This window comes from Trichechus manatus, unplaced genomic scaffold (assembly GCF_000243295.1).
Source record: "Trichechus manatus latirostris isolate Lorelei unplaced genomic scaffold, TriManLat1.0 scaffold00075, whole genome shotgun sequence".
NCBI classification, from domain to species: Eukaryota; Metazoa; Chordata; class Mammalia; order Sirenia; family Trichechidae; genus Trichechus; species Trichechus manatus.
In genome coordinates this window covers 6988460-7015749 of record NW_004444011.1, presented here as the reverse complement: position 1 = coordinate 7015749, position 27290 = coordinate 6988460, and the positions used below count along the sequence as shown (strand labels likewise).

Genomic DNA, 27290 nt, shown 5'->3' with positions numbered 1-27290 from the left:
TGTCAGGCCAGTAAGTCTGGTCTTTTTTTGTGAGTTAGAATTTTGTTCTACATTTTTCTCCAGCTCTGTCCGGGACCCTCTGTTGTGATCCCGGTCAGAGCAGTGGGTAGTAGCCGGGCATCATCTAGTTTTGCTGGACTTAGTCTGGTGGAGGCCATGGTAATTGTGTTCCATTAGTCCTTTGGACTAATCTTTCCCTTGTATCTTGTTTTCTTCATTCTCCCTCTGCTCCCGAAGGGGTAAGACCAGTGGAGTATCTTAGATGTCTGCTCACAGGATTTTAAGACCCCAGACATGTCCAGAGTATTTGAGACGAAGTCTCACCATCCTTGCTTCTAAGGAGCATTCTGGCTGTACTTCTTCCAAGAAAGATTTGTTCTTTCTTCTGGCAGTCCATGGTATATTCAATATTCTTTGTCCACACGGTATTTCAAAGGCGTCAATTCTTCTTTGGTCTTCCTTATTCATTGCCCAGTTTTCTCATGCATATGAGTGATTGGAAACACTATGGCTTGGGTGAGGTGCACCTTAGTCTTTAAAGTGACATCTTTGCTTTTTAACACTTTAAAGACATGTTTTGCAGCAGATTTGCCCAGTACGATGCGTCTCTTGATTTCTTGACTGCTGCTTCCGTGGTTGTTGATTGTGTATCCAAGTAAAATGAAATTCTTGACAACTTCAACCCTTCTCTGTTTATCATGATGTTGCTTATAGGTCCAGTTTTGAGGATTTTTGTTTTCTTTATGCTGAGGTGAAATTCATACTGAAGACTGTATAGTCTTTGGTCTTCATCAGTAAGTGCTTCAAGTCCTCTTCACTTTTAGCAAACAAGGTTGTGTCATCTGCATAACACAGGTTGTTAATGAGTCTTCCTGCAATCCTGATACCCTCTTCTTCATATAGTCTGACTTCCCTGATTATTTGCTTAACGTGCAGATTGAATAAGTATGGTGAAAGAATACAACTCAGACGCACATTTTTCCTGCCTTTAAAGCATGCAGTATCCCCTTGGTCTGTTTAAATGATTGCCTCCTGTCTTTGTACAGGTTCCTTATGAACACAGTTAATTCTTACGAGCACACATATTCTTACTGTCCTTTTTCTTCCTCTCCTCTTTCTGGGATTCCAGTGATGCATGTGTTTGTTTGTTTGTTTGGTGTTGTTCCATAATTCCATCAGTCTGTGTTCAGTGTTGCCTTCTCCCTTATTGCTCTTTAACATTCATTATTTCAGTTGCCTTATCCTTTGGTTCACTGATTATTTCGTCTGTCTGGTCAAATCTTTCGTTACCTCCTTCCAATGAATTTCTCATTACACTTACTCTGTCTTGTATTTAGCTCTAGAATTTTGTTTTTAAGTACTGTCAATCACTCTGTTTAAAATGTTGTTTTGTTAATGCATCATTTTCCTGATTTCCTTTAGTTTTTTGTCTGTTTTCCTCAAGTTCTGTGAGCTTTTTTAATATTGTATTATATTCTTCCAATCTGTCAATTATTTAGGCTTCCTTAAATATTATTTGTCTCCCTTCATCTTCTTCTTTTGGATGGGCCATCATTTCTAGTTTCTTTGTGTGTTTTGTTTGTTTGTTTGTTGTTGAGGTCAGGACATTGCAATTTTATAGGGTGTTAGCTTTTTCAATTTTGTCAAGTGGTGTGTTTTCAAAAGTGCTGTTTTCTGTAAGAAACTCTTAGGTGGACAGATCCTACAGACTTTGCTCTTGGCTCTCTCTCTCTGTGATAACTTTATTTCAGTCCAGATAAGGTTTCTGACTGTCGGTGGCTCCCAAACAGGACAGAGCCCACATTATAATCAGCCCATTCTCCAGGGGGCACAGCCTTCAGTCTTTGTTCATTGCTCCCTCTCTTGCTCTTTGAGGGCCACATTTTAGTCCAGATCCGGTTTTCAGGTTTTTTCTTTTTTTGGCTTTTGCCAGATGGTTTAGAAAGCTCACACTGAATGAACTGCCCTCTGGTGGGTGTAGTGTCAGTCCTTGGTCACCACTCCTTCTCTTGCTCTGTGAGGGTCCGTTTATTTTGGAACTGGAGATTGAGGCCCTTCTCCATGCTCAGGATGGTGTGAGTTGACTGAGGCTATGGTAGTCATTTTTCAGTGCTCCAGTGGGAGGGGATAGGAGTGGGCACACCTGGAGATTTGTCCTATTTATATTGGAGCCTGAGCTCGGGGTCCTTCCCTGTGAATAGCCGGTTTGTGCGTTGGCTGTGGGAGTGGGCTCAGCTGGGGCCATAAATCTTTGTGCTGCTGCAGCCGTCAGTGGCAGCCGATTGTTTACTGCACTAGGAGGGGTACGGGCAGTGGAGTAAGCACTTTACCTACCATAAGAGATTCATTTGTTCTGTCTGCAGCTCCTTGTTGCTATCCTCTACCCACCAATTTAGAATCCCTCGGGGCTGAGTAGAATTTTTCTGGTTGAGTTTCTTGGTGTACGAGTTGAGAGGATCAGGAACTTAGACGTGCTCGTAGCACCGTTTTCCCAGATACCTCAGAACTCTATTTCCATACATTTTGTTTTTGTTTACCTTTTTATGTCTGTTACTTTCATGAATTTAGTTTTTATTTATGTCATATAATATATAATTTTAAAAGTGAAATTGTTCTGTAAAATTTTTAATGAAAATTGCTAATCTCTTTTTTCTGCCATTCCCACCCTTGATTCATATACCCTATAAGCCACTACCTTCATTCTGTTAGCTATTACTTCTGGTAGTATTGTCATATTTCTAAATAATATGTATATATGTTTTATCTTTTTTTACTTCATATTATTCATGAACTTTCTTTTGTCAAGGGTGGCTTTAACTTTCCTTCCCTGTATTCTGGTACACACGCACGTGCATGTGTGTGCACACAGACAGCACTTCTCGTCTTCCCAGCTTATAACTATTCAACACCTTGTATACCATGATTATATTTTTGTTGTGCAGCTTTTCTTCTGCAATCAGTAATTACCCCATTTTTTCCTTTACTTAATTTTCTATGAATATGTTATTAAATAATTCTTACTAAAATGCTATAGAATTGTCAGTGCATTCAAATATATCAGATAAACTTGTCTGAGTGGCATTTGACACTTGTTAACATGCTTCTGAAGCCCTCCATCCTTCTCCAATTTGGAGTGACTCTGGTCCGACTACATAGTTATCATATGGAGATCTCCTTTCACCAACAGCTTGTGAATTCTTTCTGTTCTGTTTTAGATCCCCTGTTTCTTGGATTTTATGTTTTTTTGGTGAATAGGAGAAATTTTCTGAAAAAAATTTCTTGTTTTTTCCTTTGATGTTTCCTCTCTTCTAATTTCTAGTTCTCTTTCTAGACCTTTCATTAGTCAGGTGCTGGACTCTCAAGCAGATCTTTCATTTATCTTTATGTTGTCATTTTGGTCTTTATGTTTTACCTTATTTGAGACTTCTTCAATTTTGTCTACCACCCATTCGGCTGAATTTATTTCCGGTATCTTAGTTTTAATTTGCAGAGGCTTTTGGAAGTAAAGACTTCTTTGTTTATAGCCGCCTGTTCTTTTTTCAGAGCCATGGTGGTGCAGTGGTTAAGAGCTCGGCTGTTAACGTAGAGGTTAACAGTTGGAATCCACCAGCCACTCTTTGGAAACCCTGTGGGGCAGTTGTACTCTGCCCTATAGAGTTGCTGTGAGTCAGAATCAACTTGACGGCAATGAGTTTGGTTTGGTTTGGGTTCTTATTTCATGAATACAGTATCTTATCTCTCAGGATACTAATTATATGTTTTTTTCTTTGTTCTTTATTTTTTAAGCTTAAGTTTTCTCCTCTTTTCATGGTTTTTCTTTCCTTTGAATTACTTGTTTTTTGTTTGTCTATATTGGTTCTTCCATTTATGTAGACTGCTCATATTTAAAAGGGAATATGGCTACCCGTGTTTAAAACTGAATATGGCTGCCCATATTTAAGAGTGAAATACTAAAAAGCTCGTTAGAAACACCTTGTGAAAGGATGGAGTGGTTGAATATTGAGATTCACTGAGACATCTCTAGGTCTTTTTTTCTTTGGGTTATCATCTTGCCTAGACAGATAATCTCCAAGCTCCTGCTAAGTGATTTATTAACTTGGTTGGTAGTGTTCTCAGAGCCAGGTTATCCAAGTTCAAAAGTGGTACATGGCAATACATCTCTCTGACACTCCTGCCTCCCTGCCATGTAGTTTCTTTTCTGGGAGGCCACCACATTCTTGGTATCTACTTTTTGCATACATAAACACTGTTTACACAAATGTGGAATATAGTGTATTATCCTTTGCTTCATCATTTAATAATACATCTTGGAAATCATTGCACATAAGTAATAAAGTCCTCTCTCTCAACACGTGCGTGATTTTTGATGTATAAATGAACCATAATTTATTTAACCCGTCTCTTAAGACAGTGAGTTTATTATTGGTGCCTTTTATTTTTATTTTTTTAGCAAAGAGTGCTGCAGTTAATAACTTCGTACAGTGTTATCATCCATATGTCAGTGATTATTACCCACAGACAAATTCTTAGAAGTGAAATTACTGGGTCAGAGAGTATGTGCATCTGTAATTTGAATATATTTCCCTGAATTTCCCTCTTTTGAGGTTGTACTTATTTATACTTCCATCAAAACATGAGAGAGCTTGTTTTCATCACCCTTTCCCCTGCAGTTTCATAACTACTGGAATGGGTTTCAGTTTGGGGTTATTGATTAAACTCACAAGACATAATTGATTTATCCAACATCAAATATACTTATGAAGGAAAAGCGTACACAGCATACTCCACGTACATAGTTGCAGTACTAAGGAGGCCTCCGACACTCAGCTATAGCTTCTGATGTCTCCAATCACTGCACACCAGAAATGTTTGTTTTGGTTGTAAGGTTGACAAGAAGCTAACGTGTGTGCGGGTCACATTAGCATGGGGAAGCCATCAAGTCTGGGTTCCCTCAGCTTAAAAATGCCTGCTAGCCATATAATCTCTATATTTGTAAGTGACTAACTCCTTTTTTTAGTGTAGGTGTAGTCTGTAAATTATAAGCCAGGCAATGTACAGTCCTGACAGCCCAGTACAACAGGCTAAAGAGCATTCTTGAATAAGTTACATTAGTACATGGCAGACCCTACAGGACCCTCATCTATCTTGAGGGTTGATGTTGCAAGAAGTTAAACTATCAAATATTTTCCTCAAGAACCTGAAGGAGGGATTCAGAGTCCAGCTCTTAACCGTTTCCTTCCTTTGTCTCTGGTATGAATTGCAAGAAGTTTTTCCTCCCAGATGGATTTTCATTTTTCTTTTGGCCATACGGAAAATTAATTTTTATATAGTCATTTTTAGCAGTTTTTTATTTCTTTTGGATTCTATAGCATACTTAGACTATTTCTACTCCAATATTATTTTAAAATTCTCCTAAGGTTTCTTCTAGAAGGTGGCTTTATTTTTTATATTTAAATTATTGATCCATCTGGAAGTTATTTTAATGTAAGATATGAGGTATGGAAGTTTTTTTTTTGATGAGTATTCATTTATTCTAAATACCTATTTTGAATAATCCATTTTACCCTGATGATTTCAAATGACAGTGTTATTGTATAGTAAATATCTGGGAGACTTGGCTGTATTTCTGGACTTTCTTTTCTTTCAATAACGTCTCTCTTCATGGGCCAGTACCACACTGTTTTAATTATATGATACACTGTAATAATCTGGTAAGGATAGTTCTTTCTCATTGTTATCTTCTTCTTCCTTCTTATTCTCTCTTCTTTGCTTACCCCTCTCCTCCTCTCTCTCTTTTCCAAAAAGTTAATAATAGTGTTCTTGGTTCTACTTGTTTAAATTTTATTAAGAAACTTTAAAATCAAGTTGTTTGTTTTAATAAACATTTTGGAATAATTTTAGATTTACAGAAAAATGCAAAGATAGTACAGAGAGTTCCTATATATCCTTAACCCAGTTTCCCCCATTATTAACTTCTTACATTACTGTGGTACGTTTGTTAAAACTAAGAAACTGATACTAGTACATTACTATTAACTAAATTCCAGACTTTTTGGGAAGATTAACCAGTTTTTTCTTTAATGCCCTCTTTCTCCTGCAGGATCCTATCAGCGTGTACCACACTGCATTGTCGTGTCTCTCCAGACTCCTCTGATCCTTGACCATTTCTCAGTTTTCCCTTGTTTTTCATCACCCTGACTGTCTTGAGGAATATAGGGTACATTCCTATAGAATGTCCCCTAATCTGGGCTTGTCTGATGTTATTCTAATGATTAGACTGGGCTTACAGGTTTTTAAATTAGACTGGACTTACTGGTTTTGGGAAAGGATAGCACAGAGGTGAAGTCCTCTTCTTGCTATATCAAGAGAGTAGAGGAAATCCGTATGATGATGTCACTGATGATACCAGGTTGTTAAATTTTTTAAAATGTCTTTAATACTTTTATGTGATTGTCTTAAATTTATAGATTAACTTTGGGGAAACTGATATTTTTTCAGTATACATTTATTGAGCGTCTCCTATGTGTAGAGAATGTTCTAGATATGTTGTTGTTAGTTCCTGTCAAGTTGATTCCAGCTCATGGCGACCGCATATTGGCAGAGTAGAACTGCTCCATAGGGTTTTTCAGGCTGTGACTTTTCAGAAGCAGATGGCCAGGCCTGTTTTCTGAGGCGCCTCTGGGTGGCTTCGAGCTGCCAACCTTTTGGCTGGTAGTCGAGTGCTTGATCATTTGTGCCACCCAGTGACTCCATGTTCTAGATAACAAAAAAAAAAAAAAAGACAAAAAACCCAAACCCACTGCCATCGAGTTGATTCCGACTTGTAGCGACCCTAAGGTTAGAGTAGAACTACCCCATAGGGTTTCCTAGGCTATAAATCTTTAAGGAAGCAGACTGCCACATCTTTCTCCAGCAGAGTAGCTGGTGGGTTCAACCACTGACCTTTTGGTTAGCAGCCACGCATTTCAACCACCGTGCCACCAGGGCTCTGTATGTGTTCTACATATAGCAGTGAAAAAACAGACAAAAATCTCTGCTCTCATTGGATTTAAATTGTAATGGGAACAGATGAACAATAAATGAGAAGTTAGTAAAATATATGGTGTATCATGTATTAGGGAGGAGGGAATATAGAGGGAGCCTTGTGGTGTGTATTGTGAAGTTTTAAATAGAATGATTGGGGAAGACTTCATTGAAGAGGTGACATCTGAAAGTAGACCTGAGGTTGATCAGTTGGGGGTAGGGTAGTCACAGATTCTGTAGGGCTTGAGAAATCATTGTGATAACCTTGACTTTTATGTAGGATGAGTTGTGAAACCATTGAGAGATTTTAAGTATGGAGTGACATGATGAAACTTAGGTTTTCACATTATCACTGTGACTGCTGTGTTCAAAATCACCTTTAAAATAAGCCTTGATGTTGGGGAGGGTAAGATCCCTTCTTTGTTATCCTTCAGACAGTACTAGACTTTTCTTGGAACATTGTTCTTCTGTATAAATTTTAGAATTAACTTACTTTTTCCGTGCTTCATTGCTTCATCTGTAAATTGGGTTTAATAATAATATATACCACATTTGTTAAAATATTTATTTTTGGTAGCAATATACACAACCAAACGTACATCCCATTCATACTTTCTACATGAACAGTTCAATGATACTGGTTACATACTACACATTGTGTCACTTCTCACCGTCTCTACCCATATTGTTTCATCAGTGTTAATGTATGCTCTCTGCCCCTTAAAGTTCTCATCTGTGCTTTAGATTAACTCTTGTCATTTAAACTCAAATAGATAATTCTTTGTAAGAGTGCAAGCCTCAAGACAAACACTCTTTTTTAATTGGGCTAAACTGTTGTTTAGCTTAACGATGGCTTCATGGGATAGTTTTGGTTCAAGGTTTAGAGACTATTTTCAGGCATTAGGTTTGGGGATTCCTCTAGTCTTAATGGATCTAGTAAGTCTGGTTTCTATATGAATTTGAAGTTCTATTTCATGCTTTCTTCCTTTTGATCAGGATCCATCTGTTGGGTCCTTAATCAAAAAGTTCAGTAATGGTAGCGGAGCTCCATCTATTTCTTCTGGTCTGAGTAAGGAAGGTAGTAGTTTATGGAAGCAATTAAACCAGCAGTCCATTTCTTTTGCTAATTCCTGTGTTGTCTTCCTCTGCTGTTCCGGGACCACATTAAGTATTTTGAGAGCTAAGTGAGTTTAGTATTTGTGAAGTGTGCAGATCAAGGCCTGTTGTTGTTGTTGTTGTTGTTGTTGTGTGCTGTTGAGTCAAATCTGACTCATAGCGACCCCATTTGATGGACTAGAACTGCCCTGTAGGGTTTCTTAGGCTATGATCTTTTTTTTTTTTTTTTTTTTAAATTGTCCTTTAGGTGAAGGTTTACAGAACAAATAGTTTCTCATTAAACAGTCAGTGCACATATTGTTTCATGACATTGGTTAACAACCCCATGACATATCAACCCTCTCCCTTCTCTTAGGCTGTAATCTGTAATCTTTATGGAGCAGATCGCCAGGTCTTTTCTTCCCTGGAGCCGCTAGGGGTTCAAACCGCCAATATTTTGGTTAGCAGCCCGGGCTCCTTATTTACATAAGTAAGTGCTATGAAAGTGTTAGTTAAAAACAAAACAAAAGAAAAACAACTAACAATCAGTCTTATTCTATGGAAACCCAGTTAAAACTGGAATTGCATTAAATCCGTAGACCAATTTGGGGATAATTGACTTTTTGTTTTTTTACAATATTAAGCCATCCTGTCTGTGACCTATACCTGGATCAAGAGGCGCTTGTTCAGACAGAACAAGGGGATACTGTGCGGTTCAAAATTGGAAAAGACATGTCAGGGTTGTATTGTTTAAGTTTTCTTATTCAATCTGTATGCTGAATAAATAATCTGAGAAGCCAGATGAAGAAGAATATGACATCAGGATTGGAAGAAGACTCATTAACAACCTGTGAGATGTAGATGACACAATTTTGCTTGCCAGAAATGAAGATGACTTGAAGTGCTTACTGATGAAGGTCAAAGACTATAGCCTTCTTTATGGATTCCACCTCACAAAAATGAAAACGCTCACAATAGGACTGATAAACAATATCATGATAAATGGTGAAGAAATTGAAGTTGTCAACGACTTCATTCTACTTGGATTAACCATGGATCAACCAAGGTCCATGGAATCAGCAGTAAAGAAATCAACTGATGTACTGCATTGGGCAAAAATGTCACTTTGATGACTAAGGGGTGCCTGACCCAAGCAGCCAGGGTTTTTTCAGTTGCCTCATATGCATGGAAAGTTGAATAATGAAAAAGGAAGTCAGAAAACAAATCAACAGATTTCAACTATGGTGTTTTCGAGGAATATTGAATATACCGTGGACTGCCAGAGAACGAACAAATTAGTCTTAGAATAAATACAACCAGAATGTTCTTCAGAAGCGAGGATGGCAAGACTTCCAAGCTCAAGGAAAGGACAGCATGTTTAATAAAGTATAGGGTCACCGAAAATGAGGGAATCAGTGAGATGAATTGACACAATAGCCAAAACAATGGACTCAGACATACCAAAGATCATGAAGATTGTGCAGGACTGGGCAATGTTTTGTTGTTACACATAAGGTTGCCATGAATTGACCCCAGTTCAGTGGCACTAACAACAATCCGTGACCATGGGATGTTTCTCTACTTATTTATGTTTTCTTTTGTGGCTTTGAGGAAAGTTTTCTAATTAACTGCATAGAGGGTTTAGGCTTTCAACACTTATTTTCAGGGTGAGTTTATTCAGTATCATGGCTTTAATAAATTTATGGTATACATTGATATATCCCAAATTTATATCTGCTCTCCCCAGAACTCCAGACTCATATATATCCAAGTGCATATGCAACATCACCTTGTCTGATTGGTACATTAAATTTAACACAGACAACTGAACTCCACTTTCTCATCCTACTATTCTTACCCTGTCCATTTGAGTCTTTCCAGTTGTCTACGAATGTATGTGAACTTCCCCTGCTAACCCCTACATAATGAATCTTTTAACATTTTTCCCCTTTCTGTTCAGTTTGCTCTGGCCTCTGCTATTCCTCGAGTGTGGCAAACATTCTTTAGCATTAGAGCCTTAAGACTTGGTATTCCATTTTCCTAACACAAATTCTTCTAAATATTCTCATGGCTAGCATCCTCCAAGTCTCTGCTGAACTAGCACCTTACTACAGGGGCATTTCCTGACCAGTCTATATCTAATAGCAACTCTACCCTGTCCCATCTGTAGTACTGCCATTATTATCATGCTTTATTTTTCTTCATGGCAGTTATAACTATCTTATGTTTCTATGTCTTGTCCTCTCCCCTCCCCACACTTCCATTAGAGGACAAGGAATTTGATTTGTTCATTATTATGTTCTCAGCACCTAGAACAGTGACTGGGACATAGACACTTATGTGAATACATGCTCATGTCAAGAAGACATGTCAATAATGATATTTTTATTTCCTCTATTCCAATCCTTACATCTTTCTTCCATTCTTTTGTGCATATATTTCAATAACACTGTCCCCTGCATCACTCCACCAAAGTCAGTTTTCATTAAAATTACCAGTGACTTGCATTTTGGCCATTTTGATGAGGCAGAAACCTAATGTCATAATATACCCACTTTTGTATGTAAGAGACCTGTATGTGTGCAAATCCCATAGTGAGCCCATCTGGACCACACAGAATGAAACATTTTTTAATTCTGAAAAATTGTACAATTTCAGCACAGACAAAAAAGTCACAGAACATGTAGCATAACCAGTACTGACATCAAGAAATAAGATGCATCAATACACGTGTCCCCTATCTTGTCACCGCAAGGGTAACCACTATGCTAACTTTAAAAAAAATTCCTTTTATTGTAATCACTTCCCTACTTTTGTTTAGACACTTACTCCTCACTTATTGGCTATCTTGTTATCCGTAATTTTGCATTTATTACTTAGTAAACAATCTACTATCTGACTCTTTTGCACATTAATGACGTATGTCTGGTAGTAACAAATGCCAGGGTGTGAGCCAAGAGCAACACTGGCTGTGAATGGTTAGGGTTATATGTCAGCTTGGCTAGGCTATGATTCTCAGTGGTATGGCAGTTATGTAATGATGTAATTTGGCAGTTATATAATGATGCAGTTTGACACTTATATAATGATGCGGTCATCCTCCATTTCTTGATCTGATGTAGTCATCTTCCATTTTTGCATAATGTCGATTTTCACATAATGACCTGGTCTTTGGAACATAGTCATGTCGATAAGTAAGGAGTGGGTGTAGTTTTACTATCTATCCATACATCCTTAAACAAAATTTTTTTTAAATTGTACTTTAGTTGAAGGCTTACAGAACAGTTTCTCATTAAACAGTTTTATGACAGTGGTTAACAACCCCACAACATGTCACCACTGTCTCTTCTCAACCTTGGGTTCCCTATTACCAGCTTTCCTGTCCCCTCCTGCTTCCTAGTCCTTATCCCTGGACTGTTGTGCCCCATTAGTCTCGTTTTGTTTTATGGGGCTGTCTAGTCTTTGGCTGAATGGTGAACCTTGGGAGTGACCTCATTACTGAGCTAAAAGGGTGTCTGGGGGCCATACTCTCGGGGTTTCTCCAGTCTCTGTCAGGCCAGTAAGTCTGGTCTTTTTTTGTGAGTTAGAATTTTGTTCTACATTTTTCTCCAGCTCTGTCTGGGACCCTCTGTTGTGATCCTGGTCAGAGCAGTCAGTGGTGGTAGCTGGGCACCATCTAGCTGTACTAGACTTTGTCTGGTGGAGGCCTTGGTAGCTGTGGACCGTTCGTTACTCCTTAGGACTAATCTTTTCCTTGTATCCTGTTCTCTTCATTCTCCTTTGCTCCCAAAGGGGCGAGACCAGTGGAGTATCTCAGATGGCTGCTCACAGGCTTTTAAGACCCCAGACGCTACTCACCAAGGTAGAATGTAGAACATTGTCTTTATAAACTGTGTTATGCCAATTGAGCTAGATGTTCCCCGAGACTATGGTCATCACAGCCAGAGCCCAGCAATTCAGTCCCTCAGGGAGTTTGGATATGTCTATGGAGCTTCCATGATGTTTCCTTGTACAAGTTGTGCTGGCTTCCCCAGTATTGTGTACTGTCTTACCCTTCACCAAAGTTACCACTTATCTATTGTCTATTTAGTATTTCCCCCTCCCACCCCTTCCATCCCTCATAACCAATAAAGATTGTTCTTTTGTGTGTGTAAACTTTTTCATGAGTTTTTACAATAGTGGTCTCATACAATATTTGTTCTTTTGTGATTGACTTATTTCACTCATCATAATGTCCTCCAGCTTTATCCATGTTATGAGATTCTTCACAGATTCATCATTGTTCTTTATCATTGCATAATACTCCATTGTGTGTATGTACCATAGTTTGTTTACCCATTCATCTGTTGATGGACATCAAGGTGGTTTCCATCTTTTTGCTATTAAAATATTTTGGTTTTTTGGTCTGTTTTATGTTTTTTGTGTAAATGAAATAATATATTAATTATTCTTTCATGTCTGGATTTTTTCATTCAGTAGTGTTTTCATAAGATTCACCTGTGATATGTACATTCCATCTTATAGAAATATTACAGATTTTCAGTTTTACTCTTGATGGTCATTTGAATTGTTTTTAGGTTTTGGTTTTACAAGTAATAATGTGGGCATTATTGTGCATGTCTCTTCCTGACTGTGCACACAGTTGTGTTGCTTATGTACTAAAGAGTAGAATTGCTGGGTCATAGGGAATGTGCATCATCTACTTCAGTAAATAATGCCAGACTGTTTTCCAAAGCGTGTGTACCATTTTATACCCATTCCAGTAATGGAAGAGATTTTCCATTGCTCTGCATCCTTCCCAGTGCTTCATATTGTCAATCTTTTTAATTTTGGGCATTTTGATTGGTTTGTTGGGATATCTCATTTTGGTTTTACTTTTCATTACCCTGAATATTAATGAGTTTTAATCCCTTTTCTTACAATTATTAACCATTTGGGTATCCTCTCTTTTGAAGAACACTTTTCTTACTGTGTTCTTTTTTTCTTATTGATTCATAGGTATTCTTTATATACTCTAGATGTAAGCCTTTTTGCCTCTTGCTGCAGCTTATCTTTTCACTCAGTATTGTATTTTGATGAGCACCAGAAGTTTCAAATTTTAACATTCCAATTATTTTACTTCATGCATAATTTTTTCTAAACTTAATGAAATTTTTCCTACTTCGAGGGGTCATGAAATTATCTTCTCTATTATAGGGCCTTTTTTGTTATTATTATTGGTAATTTCTATTTTGACACATTGATAATTTAGAACTTTATTTTTTAATTTCCAGATATTTGGAGATTTTTATCTTTTAATCATTACTACTATGTTAATGTCATTGTGGTTAGGGAAACATATTCTGATTTCAGTCTTTTGAGATATGTTGAGGCTTGGTTTAGGGGCTAGGGTATGGCCAGTTTCTGAAAAGCTTTATATGTGCTTAGAAAAAAATCAGTAGTCATTGAATGTAGTGTTGTATCTTTTAGGTAAGATTTGAAAATTGGATTGTTAAAATCTTCTATATCCTTGCTGATTGTTGATTGCTTGTTCTGTCACTGAGAGGTATGTTAAGATTCCACACTATGATTGTATAGTTGTCAGTTTTTGCTATATATATTTTGATGATATGTTATTAGGGGCATGCACATTTAGAATTATTGTATCTCTTCCTGTTGAATTGAATATTTTATCATTATGGAGTTAACTGTCTTTTTCTCTGGTACTGCTTTTTTGCTGCAGAGTCTACTTTTGACTGATACTAACAGCTGCCCCAGTTTTATTTTGGTTCTTGTTTTCAAATGGTGTATATACATATATATATATATATATAAAATATATATATTTTAGTTTTAAGCTTTCTGTATTCTCTTGTTTTAGATTTGACTGTGGTTAACATCAAATAGTTATTTTTTAGCCAGACTGGCAGTCTTCATCTTTTAATTGAAGTATTTCGGCCATTGACATTTAGTGTATGTGTATGTCTTTCTGTCTCTGTCTTTCACTCTCTATTTTGATCTTATTAAATGCTTTCTGTTTTTCCTTCCTGTTCAGTGTTTTTAGTTTTTTTCTTTTTATGCTTGTTATCTTTTGGTTTACTTTTTTATCAATCCATTCCACTCCCTTTGTTAGCTTAATAGAGTTTAATGTTAACATGTCTTTTTACCCTCTCCCTGAAACGTATGAAACTCTTAGGATATCTTAAATTCATTTATCTTTCTCCAGCATACATCTGTTGTTGTCATGTAATTTAATACTCTATTTTTAAAAAATTGTAATGTCTTTATCAGGATTTGGTGTAAGGGTTATGCTGGTCTTTTAAAGTGAAAACTGTGTAAAATTGGTATTATTTTTATCCTTGAATGTTTGATAGACTTTACTAGTGAAACCTGGTGTTAATGTGAAACCTTTCTGGGAAGGAGTTTGATAACAAATTCATTTTTTGAAAACAAGATATAGGGCTATTCATAATTGTTTTCCGTTTCAGTTTTGGTCAGCTCTGTTTTTTGAGAAGTTGGACCATTTCATCTAAGTTGTTGAATTTGTTGGAATAAAGTTATCCATAACTTACCCTGTTAATATTTATAGAATTGGTGGTGATAACCCTATTTTTATTCTTGATATTGGTGATTTGTATTCTCTCCTTTTTTCCCCCCTTGACTAGTCTGCCTAGAAGTTTGTCAGTTTGACCTGTTCAAAGAATTAAATTTTGGTGGTGTTAGTTTATGTCACCTTTCTGTTTTCTGTTTTGATGATTATTTCCTCTTCATTATTTCCTTACTTCTACTTACTTTGCATTCATTTTACTCTTCTCTAGCTTCTTAACATGGAATCTTAGATCTTTGATTTAGGTCTTGTTTTCCACTGAAAGCATATAAAAGTGTAAGTTTCCTCTGAGCACAGCTTTAGCAGCATGCCACAGATTTTCATATGTTGCATCTTAGTTGTCATTCTGTTCAAAATATTTTTAATTTCTTTTGTGGTTTACTCTTTGACCCATAAATTGTTTAGAAGTATATTGTTTATTATTCATATGTGTGAGGTTTTCCTAGATATCTATTTATTGTTGGTTACTAATTTAAACCCATTGTAGTCAGTGAATCCTCTATGGATGATTTTCATCTTTTTAAGTTTATTAGACTTATTTTAGGGCCTAGCACATCATCAGCCTTCCTGAATGCACCATAGGCGTTTGAAAAGCAGTATGTATTCTGTAGTTGGATGTAGTGTTCTTTAAATGTCAATTAGATGAAAGTGTTTGATGTTGTTGAGCTCTTTTATATGTTTACTGATTTTTTGTTTAGTTGGTGAATCAGTTGCTGAGAATGATGTATTGATTGGAGCATTGTTATTTCTTTAATTCTGTAAATTTTTGCTTTATGTATTTTAAGGCATTATTATTTGGTGCAGTCACATTTCTAATCATTATGCCTTTCTGTTGAAATTGTCCCTTTATCGCAATGAAATGTCCCCTTTTATCCATGGTAGTATTCTGTCATGTAGTGTATATCTGATATGAGAATAACCACTCCAGCTTATTATCTTTGCATAATGTATCTTTTTCCATCCATTTTACTTTAACCTGTCTGTGTCTTCATATTTACCTAAAGAATGTCTCTTATAGGCAGCATATAGTAGGATCTTAGTTTTATTAAATCTGCTTTGTCCTTCTCAATCTCTGCCCTTTAATTGGGGTATATAAACCATTAACATTTAATATAATTAAATATAGGGTTGGCTTGAAATCTACTGTTTTAAAATTTGTGTTCTGTTCTCTTTTAAAAAAATTAAAACAACTATTGAAGTATGATTGACATACAATAAACTGCACATATTTATATAGTTTGATAACTTTTTACATATGTGTATACCCGTGAAACCATCTTCACAAGATTGTGAACATATCATCACACCAAAAACTTTCTTCATAATTTTTGGGAGCTTAATCCTTACTGTCCTTTCTAGTCCTCCTCCCTGTTTCAGGCAACCATTGATCTGCTTTCTGTCCCTATAGATTAGTGTACTTTTTTAGAGTTTTATATAAATGAAATCCTGCAGCATATATTATTTTCATCTGGCTTATTTCCTTCAGAAAACATATTTTGAGATTCATCCTTTTTGTTGCAAGTATCAATAGTTCATTCTTTTTTTTATTGCTGACTAGTATTCCTTTGGAACCCTGGTGGTTAAGAGCTATTGCTGTTAACCAAAAGGTCAGCAGTTTGAATCCACCAAGCCATTCATCGGAAACCCTATGGGGCAGTTCTGCTCTGTCCTATAGAGTCTCTATGAGTTAGAATTGACTCAGTGGCAGTGAGTTTGGTTTTTTGGTTTTGGTTAGTATTCCTTTGTATGTTTACTTGTTGATTGTCAGTTGCATTTGTTTCTAATTTTTGTCTTTCACGAATAAAGCTACTGTTAACATTTTAATACATGTCTTTGTATGACTACAGGCTTTCATTTCTCCTAGGTAATGCCTAGGAGTGAAATGGGTAGGTCATTTAATTTTCTAATAAACTGCCAAACTGTTTTTTAAAGTGACTGTAACATTTCATGGTACTACAAGCAGCATATGAGAGTTCCAGTTGTTCTACATCTTCTTCAGCACTTGATATGATCAGTCTTTTTTGTTTTAGTCATTCTAATAGGTTGTAAGGAACACTGCTGATGCAGTGGGTAAAGCAAATGACTGCTAACCAAAAGGTCGGCAGTTCAAAACCACCAGTGGCTTGTGGGAGAAAGATGTGGCAGTCTGCTTCCATAGAGATTTACAGCCTTGGAAACCCTGTGGGGTTGCTATGAGTCAGAATTGACTCGATGGCAGTGGGGTTGGGTTTGGTTAATAGATGTATAGTGCCATCTCACTGTGATTTTAATTTGCATTTTCTTAATGACTAATGATTTTGAACATCTTTTCATGTTCTTATTTGCCATCCGTATATCTTCCTTGGTGAAGTATCTGTTCAAATTTTTTACCCATTTTAAAAAGTTAGGATTGTTTGTTTTCTTATTGTTGAATTTTTAAATAACTTTATTAACATACCACAAACTAACCTATTTAAAGCATATAATTCAGTGATTTTTTGTTTGCAGAGTTGTGCAACCATCACCAAAATTAATTTTAGAACATTTTCATCACCTCAAAAGTAAATTAGCAGTCACTCCCCATCCTTCCTCAACCCTCCTAACACCAGGCATGGAGTAATCTATTCTCTGTCTTTATTGATTTGCTTATTCTGGACATTTCATATAAATGAAATCATACAATATATAATCTTTTGAGACTGACTTCTTTCATTAAGTATCCTGTTTTCAAGGTGCATTAATGTAGTATGTGTCAGTATAGTAATGTGTCGCTTAACATCCATAATAAGTTCTGTGAAATAGGATGTTATGCAGTTTGGATGTTGTGTGACTACTGTGTTATATACAGGCAGGCCCCAGTTACACACCCAGCCCCGCTGGCTGTTCTGCCCACCTAAGGAGCAGGAGCAGCCCCGCCCAGCAGCTCCAGCTGCCTGCCTGCCCACTGGACAAAGCCTGTGAGCTGTATACACTGGATACAGGAGGCCGTCTTTGCTGAGTGTATGGCTACGAGCCTGGGCAGGGCCTGCACGGGCAGCCGGAATGGGACTTTGTGCACATCTGGGCTCAGGGCACGGAGCGCGTGGGAGGCACAGAGAAGTGGCTGTGGGAACTGGGCAGGGAGCAGGTTTGTGGGTGCTGGGAGCGTAGTTGACGGTGGCAACCCTGGCTGCTGCCACCCTATTAGTACGACTGCTTCTTGATCACGTACAGCTGCCACCACCGCCCAGAGCTGGGAGCCCATGAGCACCCTGGGCCCGTCTGACGCCCCCACCAGCTAAGCCGTGACAGGCACTGTCCTGCGCCAGGAGTGAACAGCTACAGGGCTGCTGGGCAGATGAATAAAGACAGCAGGAGGGGAGGGAAGAGGAGGTTCTGTGGGGATTGATATGCACCCTGGAGCCCCGCTACTGTTCATTCTGGGGGTTTAGGGTCTTTAAAACCATTAGATGGAAATAATAAAAGGAGAGCTACTTTCTCTTAAAAAAAAAAAAAACTTATGGAACCACGGACATACACGGTCGGAGGTTGCCGGAATGTACATTATGCAGCGCACGACTACATTTCTTTTTATTGCTGAACAGTATTCAATTTTATGAATATATACCGTATTTTATTTATCAGTCATCAGTTTATGGACATTTGGGTTGATTCACTTTTTGATTATTATGAATAATTCTGCTGTGAACATTTGTATATCAGTTTTTGTGTGGAAATGTTTTTATTTTGCTTGAGTTTATACTAGGAGTGGAGAGGTCCTGGGCTATGTGGTAACTCTGTCTTAACTTTTTGAGAAACTACCAGACTGTTCTACACTGTGGTTGCACTGTTTTACATATCCACTTTATATTTACATCAGTAGGGTATGAAGGTTCCATATGTGTTGTTAGTATAAGATCCTTAAAGTAGTATACTTCCATTTCTCTTTTTGTGGCCTTTATGCAATAGTTGTTATGCATTTATCATTTACATATGTTAGAAACCCCACAGTGAATTGTCATTGTTTTTTTGTAAACAGTTGTTTCCAAAATATTACCTTATAATATGAGCATTTTTATATCTTCCATGACTTCTTATAACTTTTGAACATATAGAATGCAGTTATAGTAACAGTTTTAATGTCTGTCTTGGCTAATTCTAATATATCAGTTTTAGGTTGGTTTTGATTGATGATTCTCATTAGAGGTTATGTTTTGTTGCCTCTTTTGTAATCTTAGATTCGATTTTAGGCATTGTGAATTTTGCCATTTTGGGTGCTAGAGACGTGTGTGTGTATATGTATATATTTTTCAATAAATTTTTTTTTAGTTGAGGTGAAATTTACATAACATAAAAGTAACCATCTTTAAGTGAACAGTTCAGTGGTATTTACACATTCACAGTGTTCTTCAACCATCACTTCTATTTAGTTCTAAAACATTTTATCATCCACAAAGGAAACCTCATAACCATTAAATGATTGCTCCTCATTTGCCTTATCCTCAGCCCATGTTGCTGCCTATTTAAGTTCTGTCTCTATGTATTTAGCTATTCTGTGTGAATAGAATCATACAATATAGGAGCTTTTCTGTCTGGCTTCTTTCACATAGCATAGTGTTTTTGAGACTCATTCATGTTGTAGCATGTATCGGTACTTCATTGCTTTTAATGGCTAATATATATGAATAAATACATGTATATCAATATATATGGATATATGTGAACATATATATATATATGTATATAGACTTTTATCCTATCTTTTGACTATTGTGAATAGTGCTGCCTGTGAACATGTGTATACATGTATTTGTTTGAGTACCTGTTGTAAATTTTTTGGGTATGTATCTTTGCTCTGTTCGTTATCGAAAGTATCAGGAAATTGAAGTCTCCAACTACTATTATAGAACTATTTCTCCCTCCAATTCTGTCATTTATTTTGGGGCTTTGTTGTTTAGTATGTATTTGTTTACAGTTGTATCTTCTTGATTAATTGATACTTTTATCAGTGTTTAATGCCCTTTCTTGTTTCTTATAACAGTTTTGACTATTCTGTTTGATATTAATAAAGCCCCCCCCCCCGCTGCTCTTTTGTTTATTATTTACATGAACTATCTTTTGCATCTCTTCACTTTCAACCTATTTTGTGTTTGGATCCAAAGTGAATCTCTTGTATTCAGCATAAAGTTGGAATGAATATATACAAGAGTTTTACTTTGGATATATATATATATATACCTATATCTATGTGTGTGTGTGTGTTTGCTGTTGTTGTTGTTAGATGCTTTCAAGTCAGTTCTGACTCATAGCGACCCTATGTACAACAGAACAAAACACTGCCTGGTCCTGCGCCATCCTCATAATCATTCCTATGTTTGAGCCCATTGTTGCAGCCACAATGTCAGTCCATCTTGCTTAGGGTCTTTCTGTTTTTCATTGACCTTCTACTTTACCAAGCATGGTGTTCTTCTCCAGGGACTGATCCCTCCTGATAACACGTCCAAAGTGTGTGAGAAGAAGTCTCACGATCCTTACTTCTGAGGAACATTCTGGGTGTACTTCTTCCAAGACAGATTTGTTCTTTCTTCTGGCAGTCTGTGGTATGTTCAGTATTTTTCTTCAACACCATAATTCAAAGGTGTCAATTCTTCCTCTTCCTTATTCATTGTCCAGCTTTTGCATTCATGTGAAGTGATTGAAAACACCAGTGCTTGAGCCAGGCTCACCTTAGTCCTCAAAGTGACATCTTTGCTTTTTAACACTTGAAATGGGGCCCTGGTGGCGCATTGGTTAAGAGCTCAGGCCACTAACCAAAAGGTCGGCAGTTCGAATCCACCAGCTGCTCCTTGGAAACCCTATGGGAGAGTTCTGTTCTGTTCTGTAGGGTCGCTTTGAGTCGGAATCGACTCAGAGGGCAGCGGGTTTGGTTTCGGTTGATTTTGCAGCAGATTTGCCCGATGCAATACGTCGTTTGATTTCTTGACTGCTGCTACCATAGGTGTTGATTGTGGATCCAAGTAAAATGAAATCCTCAAAAACTTCAGTGTTTTCTTCAATTATGATGATGTTGCTTTTTGGTCCAGTTGTGAGGATTTTTGTTTTCTTTATGTTGAGATATAATTCATACTGAAGGCTATATAGTCTTTGCTATTCATCAGTAAGTGCTTTAAATCCTCTTCAGTTTCAAGAAGCAAGGTTGTGTCATCTGCATATCACAGGTTGTTAATGATTTTTTCCTCCAGTCCTGCTGCTGTGCGCTTCTTCATATAGTCCAGCTTGTTGGATTATTTTCTCAGCATACAGATTGAATAAGTATGGTGAAAAAATACAACCCTAGCACGCACCATTTGTGATTTTAAACCACGCAGTATCCTCTTGTTCTGTTTGAACAACTGCCTCTTGGTTCTGCGTGAGCACACTTAAGTGTTCTGGAATTCCCATTCTTCGCAGTGTTATCCACAACTTGTTATGATCCACACAGTTGAATGTCTTTGCATAGTCAATAAAACACAGGTTAACATCTTTCTGGTATTCTCTACTTTCAGCCAGGATCCATCTGATATCAGCAACGATGTCTGTTGTTCCATGTCCTCTTCTGAATCTGGCTTGAATTTCTGGCAGTTTCCTGTCAATATAGTGTTGCAGTCACTTTTGAATTATCTTCAGCATAATTTCACTTGCATATGATATTAATGATATCGTTCAGTAATTTCTGCATTCCATTGGATCACCTTTCTTTGGACTAGGCGTGTGTATGGATCTCTTCCTGTCATTTGGCCAGGTAGCTGTCTTCCAAATTTCTTGGCATAGATGTGTGAATGCTTCCCGTGTTGCATCCGTTTATTGAAACAGCTCAGCTGGTATTCCGTCAATTCCTGGAGCCTTGTTTTTAGCCAGTGCTTTCAGTGCAGCTTGGACTTCTTTCTTCAGTACCATTGCTTCTCGATCATCTATTACCTCCTGAGATGGTTGAACGTTGATCAGTTCTTTTTGGTATAGTGACTCTGTTTTCCTTCTATCTTCTTTTGATGTTTCCTGCATTGTTAAATATTTTGCCTGTAGAATCCCTCAGTATTCCAACTTGAGGCTTGAATTTTTTCTTCAGTTCTTTCAGTTTGAGAAATGCCAAGCAAGTTCTTCCCTTTTGGTTTTCTAACTCCATGTTTTTGCATGTTTCATTTTCATACTTTGTCTTCTGGAGCCACCCTTTGAAATCTTCTGTTCAGCTCTTCTACTTTATCATTTCTTCCATTTGCTTCAGCTACTCTATGTTCAAGAGCAAGTTTCAGAGTCTTTTTTAACATCCATTTTGGTCTTTTTTTTCTTTTCTGTCTTTTAATGACCTTTTGCTTTCTTCATGTATGATGTCCTCTCATAACTTGTCTGGTCTATGATTATTAGTGTTCAGTGTGTCAAATCTGTTCTTGAGATGGTCTCTAACTTTGGGTGGGGTATACTCAAGATCGTGCTTTGGTCTTGTGGACTTCTTTTAATTTTCTTCAGTTTCAGCTTGAACTTCCATATGAGCAATTGGTGGTCGGCCCTTTGCCTTGTTCTGACTGATGATATTGAGCTTCTGCATTGTCACTTTCCACAGATGTAGTCGATTTGATTTCTGTGTATTCCAGCCGGCGAGGTCCACGTGTATAGTATGTTGTTGAAAAAAGGTATTTGCAATGAATACGTGGCTGGTCTTGCAAAATTCTATCATGTGGTCTCCATTGTTTTTATCTACGAGGCCGTATTTTCCAACTACTGAACCTTCTTCTTTGTGTCCAACATTCACATTTCAATCACCAGTAATTATCAGTGCATCTTGATTGCATGTTTGATCAATTTCAGACTGCAGAAATTGGGAAAAATCTTCCAATTTTTTTGTCTTTGGTGTTAGTGGTTGGTGCGTATATTGAATAATAGTCATGTTAAGTGGTCTTGCTTGTAGGTGTATGGATATTGTCCTATCACTGACAGTGTTGCACTTTACGATAAATCTTGAAATATTCTTTTTGACGATGAATGCAACGTCCATTCCTTTTCAGTTTGTCATTCCTGGCATAGTAGACCATATGATTTTCTCATTGTCAAAATGGCCAGTACAGCTCTATGTCAGTCCACTAATTCCTAGGATATCGATCTTTATGCGTTCTGTTTAATTTTTTTTAATCTGTCGTTTTAAAAAATTGTGCTTTAGATGAAAGTTTACAGAGCAAGTTAGTTTCTCATTGAACAATTAATACACATATTGTTTTGTGACGTTGGTTGCCAACCCCATGACGTGTCAACACTCTGCCCTTATCAACCTTAGGTTCCCCATTACCAGCTTTACTGCCCCCTCCTGCGTTCTTGTCCTTGCCCCTGGGCTGGTGTGCCCATTTAGTGTCATTTTGTTTTATGTGCCTGTCTAATCTTTGGCTGAAGGATGGCCCTCACGAGTGACTTCAGTACTGAGTTAAAAGGGTGTCTGGGGGCCATACTCCTGGGGTTTCCCCAGTCTCTGCCAGACCAGTAAGTCTGGTCTTTTTTTGTGAGTTAGAATTTTTTTCTGTATTTGTCTCTAGCTCTCTCCAGCACCCTCTATTATGATCCCTGTCAGAGGGGTCGATGGTGGTATCCAGGCACCATCTAGTTGTGCTGGACTCAGTCTGGTGGAGGCTGTGGTAGTTGTGGTCCATTAGTCCTTTGGACTAATGTTTCCCTTGTGTCTATGATTTTCTTCATTCTTTTTTCCTTCAGATGTGGTGGGACCAGTGGAATATCTTAGATGACTGCTCACAAGCTTTTAAGACCCCAGACGCTACTTACTAAAGTAGGATATAGAACATTTTCTGTATAAACTGTGTATACCAATTGAGCTAGATGTCCCCCAACACCATGGTCTCCATCCCTCAGCCCAGTAATTCCGTCCCTCAGGGAGTTTTGATGTGTCTATGAAACTTCCATGACCCTGACTTGGTCACGTTGTGGTGACATCCCCTGTATTGTGTACTGTCTTACTCTTCGATTTGTAATTCCCGGCATAATAGACCATATGGTTGCCCGATTCAAATGGCTAATACCAGTCCATTTCATCTCACTAATGCCTAGGATATCGATCTTTATGCATTCCATTTCATTTTTGATGACTTCCAATTTTCTTAGATTCATATTTCATACATTCGACTTTCCGATTATGAATGAATATTTGCAGCTTTTCTCATTTTGAATTTTGCCACCTCAGCAAATGCTGGTCCTGACATCTTTACTCCATCCACATTTTAAAGTTGATTTTACTTTGTGAAGGCATCTCTTCCCCAATCATATTCTGAGTGCCTTCCAATCTTAGGGACTCGTCTTCCAGCACTGTATCAGACAATGTTCTGCTGCTATTCATAGGGTTTTCACTGTAGTTTTTTAGAAGTCGATCGCCAGATCCTTCTTCCTGGTCTGTCTTAGTCTGGAAGCTACGCTGAAACCTGTCCACCAACGGTGACCTTGCTGGTATTTGAAATACTGGTGGCATAGCTTCCAGCATCACAGCAAGACACAAGCCACCACAGTACGACAAACTGATTGTTGAGTGGTGGAGCTCTGGTTGTGCAATGATGAAGCACTCGGCTGCTAACTGAAAGGTCGGTGGTTCGAACCCACTGGCTGCTCCCAGTGAGAAAGATGTGGCAGCCTGCTTCTGTAAAGATTACAACCTCGGAAACCCCTTGGGGCAGTTCTACCCTGTCCTGTAGGGTTAGTAGAAGTTAGAATCTACTCGATGGCAATGGACATTAAACATTATATATATCTCCATTCTGCATATCTCTGTCTTCTAATTGGAGAGTTTAATCTATTTACTTTGAATGGAATTACTGATAAAGAAGTACTCACTCTTGCTAGTTAACTATTTGTTTTCTGTATGTTTTATATTTTTTTGTTTATTTTTTTCCTCCACCATTGCTTTCTTTTGAGTTTGATTTTTTTGTAGTGCACCGTCTTGATTGCCTTCTCATTTTTTTTCATGTATATATTTTAGATATTTTCTTGGGAGTTTTAAGAATGATGTGGCTGTGGTTTCTGACCTCCTCTAACTTCATAAGGTGGAAGGAGAATCAAGATCAACAACCCAAGGCTGATACCTGTGAGGCAGAGGTCGGACATGCTTCCTCTCTCTGCCATTTTTACCGATTCTGACACCAACCATCCCTCCCATGGTACTCTACTTCTCAGCTGGGTTCAATACTTTATTGCAGCGGCCACACAGAGCTCGCAGACAATACGTATGTTCATGGGGTTTATTAGGGAAGTCACAGGTTACAGTTCAGGTTCAGAAACTCTAAGGATAAAGTTCTTCCATCAAGACAGCTTCTTTTCAGCTGTGCCCGCAGGTACAGCTCTCTGGCCCTCAGCTTCTACCATGTTCTGGCAAGTGTTACAAAGCTTTTTTAGCTCTGCGGATAAGTGCCCAAAGGCACTCTGCTCCCTGTCTTCGGTGTTACAGCATGCTCTCTCTCTCTCTTTCTCTCTCTCGATTTCCCTGTTTCAGGAGTTTCTCAGTGCAGGGATCCCAGCTCCAAAGGATGTGCTCTGCTCTTGGCTCTTCTTCCTTGGTAGTGGTGAGATCATCTTCTTCCCCCTTGTGCAATGGCTCATTTTAAGCCTAGCAGATGACAAAACTAACCAGTCCCCTCGGTGAGCCACAATTACTTTATTTGTGCAGTCCCACCCAATCATTTGGGGGGTTACAAGACCATGGCGAGAAAAGCCACACACAAGTGATCCATTGCGCCACAGTGGTTTCCATGGTGATTGCATTAACATCCTAAATTTATAACAACCTACTATGAATTGATACCAGCTGAGCTTCAATAGTATAGAAAAAACTCTACTACTGTACAGCTCTACCCCTGGATGGACTTGTTTATACCTTTTGGCTATTGTGAATAATGCTGCTGTGAACATTCACTTACAAGTCTTCTTGTGTCCTTGTTATAATTTTTTTTTTTTTTTGGTATAAACCTTGGGGTAGAATTGTGGGGTTATATGGTTATCCTCAATTATAACTTTTTATACAGCCAATATCTGTTACACACGTTTATCGTTTTTCATTTTTTTGTTCGTCTTTGATTTTATTCCCGGTATAATTTTTTCTCTACCTGAGGGACATCCTTTGGTGTTCTCTTTAATGCGAATCTTATTAAGGATATTTTCTTCTTTTATTTGCCTAGTTGTTCTGGAACTTGCCGTTTGGTTATTTTAAGGATCTTAATCTGTTTCCTTAGCTTTGTGTAGTTTTACTAGTATGTCTTGGTGTGGATTTATTTTTATTTCTCCTGGTGTTTATAGTATTTCTTTATTCTTTGACTTTTTGTCGTTCATCAGTTCTGGAAAGTTTTTAGGTATTACCAGTTCAAGTGTTTTTTTTGTGCCATTTTCTCTCTTATATTCCTCTGGGACTCTAATTACATGTGTGTTAGACCTGTTTACTGTATTCATCATGTGTCCTGCCTCTTTTTGTATTTTTCTTTTTTTGGTCTTTTGTTTTACAGTCTGAGTATATTCTTCTGACCTGTATAGCTGCTCGGTAGTTACCTTTTCATTCATGCTAACCCATTGCTAACCTCACTCATTGATTTCTTAATTCCGTTGTCTCAGTTCTGGAATTTTTGTTTGACTTACTAGTATAGTTTCTAGTGCTTTGCAGAAATTTTCAATTTTGTATGTATTTGAATATAATAACCATAGTTACTTTAATGTCTGTTTTTATCTCCAAGGAGCCCTGGTGATGCAATTGTTAAGCACTAAGTTGCTAAACAAAAGGTTGGTGGTTCAAACCCACTCCGTGGTTCTGCAGGAGAAAGACCCTAATCATCTCTGTTCCCATAAAGATTACAGCCTAGAAAACCTTACAGGGCAGTTCTGCTGTGTCACATGGGGTTGCTGTGAGTCAGAATCAACTCGATGGCACCCAACAACAACATTTGATAACTCCAGCATATAACAGTATATAGAACTGTTTTCATCTTATTTTTGCAGGTTTTCTTCATGTTGTGTTGTTTTTCATGTGCTTGCTATTTTTCATTATGCTGAAAATTATCATTTCAAATTATAGAAATTATTAGTAGCTCAAGATAATACTCTTATTCTCTAGAGAGGGTGTACATTTACTTTTGTCCGTTGCCTAAGGGCACTTGTAATTTAGGATTCCATTAGTCACATTTCAGATGAAACGATCAAAGCCCAGGTGCCTTGATGAAACTGATGAGGGCCTATGTATTTTTAGTTTACTCTTAATCTTACAGCCCTTTGGTGTTACAGTTTAAGGGGAGGGGGGTGGATTGGAAAGGGGGATGAGTTTTCCTTCTTCCTTGATTGTGTATGGACTCCCATATCTGTAACACTAGCCTTCTGAGGCTGTCAAAAGTACCCTTCACCTTCTTAGCTGCTTCCTCTAGAATGAGCAGATGTCTACTGGGCAAAAGTGGCTGAAAACTGTACCTAGTTACCCTGGACTTGCATCCTTTTCCAGTTTGGGCCAAGTAATTCTTCACTACCGCATCCAGTCTTTGATACCTTCAGTCACATTTTACAAATTAAAAGAAGTAATAAAATTAATTTTTATTCTTAAATGATTTTAAGTAAAAAATTAAAATAGTAAAAT

At 37.6% G+C, this 27290-nt stretch overlaps 1 protein-coding gene across 9 annotated transcripts in view; it reads left to right on the top strand.

Moving 5' to 3' along the window:
- Positions 1 to 27290, top strand: part of MLLT10 (MLLT10 histone lysine methyltransferase DOT1L cofactor) — a 332811-nt gene that overhangs the window by 131537 nt on the left and 173984 nt on the right. The gene's annotated exons all lie outside the window — the stretch shown is intronic.